Genomic DNA, 1,891 nt, shown 5'->3' with positions numbered 1-1,891 from the left:
ATCTTGAACCTTGATATCCTTGTATCCAACTATTATGGAACCCTAACCTTAGGTTCAAGATCCAAAAAATCAAGGATAAGATTAGATTGAATTGGATAAGATTAGGATAAGATTTGAATGGATTTTATTAGATACTATATAGATTTTGTTGAGATATGATAAGATTATATAAGATTTTGTTGAGATATGATAAGATTATATAAGATTATGTTTAGATATGATAAGATTATAATCTAGTTTTGATATGACCTAGATTCTAAGTTCACTAGTATAAATAAGCCCCTCCTCTCCACCTACACCACACACCACACGCCACACACCACCAAGTAAAATAGAGAAAGAAAGGAGAGAATAGAAGGAGAGAGAGAAATTGCGCAGGTGTAGTAGATAGAAATTAAGAGAGGGTAAATGGATTTAGTTGTCTCAATTAGCTTTTCCTTTATAAATTGTATTTGGCATCACATACATAGAATGGGGTCAATAGTCATAGCACTCGGGCAAAAGAAAAACAGTGGCCTTTTGGCCAAGATATATGGATCTTGATAGCAAGAGGTGATCATGAAGTTCAACGGTGGCGATTTATTTGAGGTAATCCGGGGAGTATACGATATGCTTCCTACTTCCGGAATCCTTTCTTCACTCCCATCTTTGTACTCCTTTTGATTATCTCATGATATTTGTTCAATCCTGTGGATATTATTGAAAAGTGGAATAATTGGTATCGAATATGATATTGTTGGCTGAATACTATAGAATTGTTTAGTACAAGGATCGAGTGAACTCATATACCAATAGCCTATCCAATAGCCAGAATGGGTCGAGAATGACTCGGTGAGGAAGGTATTGGGGGAGTGTCACTGGTCATGTACTGAGGAGAACATGGTATGAGGTCCCTTGTTATTGTTGCTTCGACTTGGTGGTCAATTATCGTTTATTGATTCCACTTATGAGCTTTGTTATTCTGTTGTATCGTATACTTCCCGGATAATTTCTTTTTCAGGTGTGGAGCCGGATTAGTGGAAATTGAATCGGAGCATATAAGGATTAATTTGGAGAGGTCTTGGAAGAATTGATAATTTTGAAGTATCTAGAAGATTATTTAGAAGGCGGCTTAAGTTAATTATTTTGGTGATGTAATTTATTTATAGAGAAAATAGGGACCTAGAAGTGTTTGAAATAAAATGTATTTTAGAGTTCATTTTTAGAAAATAGCGGGGCGTTACAGGGTGTGTGTGTGTGTGTGTGTGTATAAGGTTATTTGGGTAATTATGATGTGGTTCGGTTCAATTTAGTTTTTGGTGCGGCTATCACATGAAACCAAAAAAGGAATCGAACCAACCAGTTTTTCGAAACCAAAAACCAAAGTCATGGTTAAAAAATCAGCTAAAAACTGCACCAATCGGTTCGATCGGTACAAGGTTTGGGTGAGATTTTCATCAATCCCTAATAGCCAACCGTGTCACAGATGAAAAACCCAGGCTGGGTTGGGCGCGCTTGGCGTGCTTATCCATGGGCAAGAAGAAACTCTTGCTTTTTATTTTAATTCATAACTCAATTGATGAATGACGCAGAGGTGATTATTCTTTATCTCTCCGAGCTTATGAACTTTATTTGGGTTTTTTTACTTAATTCATTGCATTGCGGAGCACTATTCCATAAACGGACAGAAATATTGTCGTTATGCATTTGGAAACAGTCGTCAGTCAGCCGCGCGCCAACATGTTGAGCGGTCTAGAATAGATGGTCTAAGATTTTAACTTGACTGAAGAAATTGTCAAGTTCCCACTCTCATTTTTCAAAGCTTTCATATTAATGCAGGCCATTTTCATTTCATCACCATCAAAGTCAACCGTCTAGATTTTTACATCCTCTGGCTTGTTGTGATTATCTA

General features: G+C 36.6%; 1 long non-coding RNA gene across 1 annotated transcript; it reads left to right on the top strand.

Annotated features, from left to right (window-relative positions):
- Positions 1-304: 304 nt before the first annotated feature.
- Positions 305-1,190, top strand: LOC131301339 (uncharacterized). Its single transcript, XR_009191264.1, has 2 exons — positions 305-588; positions 1,001-1,190. It is a non-coding gene; the product is annotated as an uncharacterized LOC131301339 (long non-coding RNA).
- Positions 1,191-1,891: the final 701 nt, after the last annotated feature.

The sequence above is a fragment of the Rhododendron vialii genome, chromosome 9a (assembly GCF_030253575.1).
Source record: "Rhododendron vialii isolate Sample 1 chromosome 9a, ASM3025357v1".
Taxonomy (NCBI): Eukaryota; Viridiplantae; Streptophyta; class Magnoliopsida; order Ericales; family Ericaceae; genus Rhododendron; species Rhododendron vialii.
This window is presented reverse-complemented; position numbering and strand designations above follow the sequence as displayed.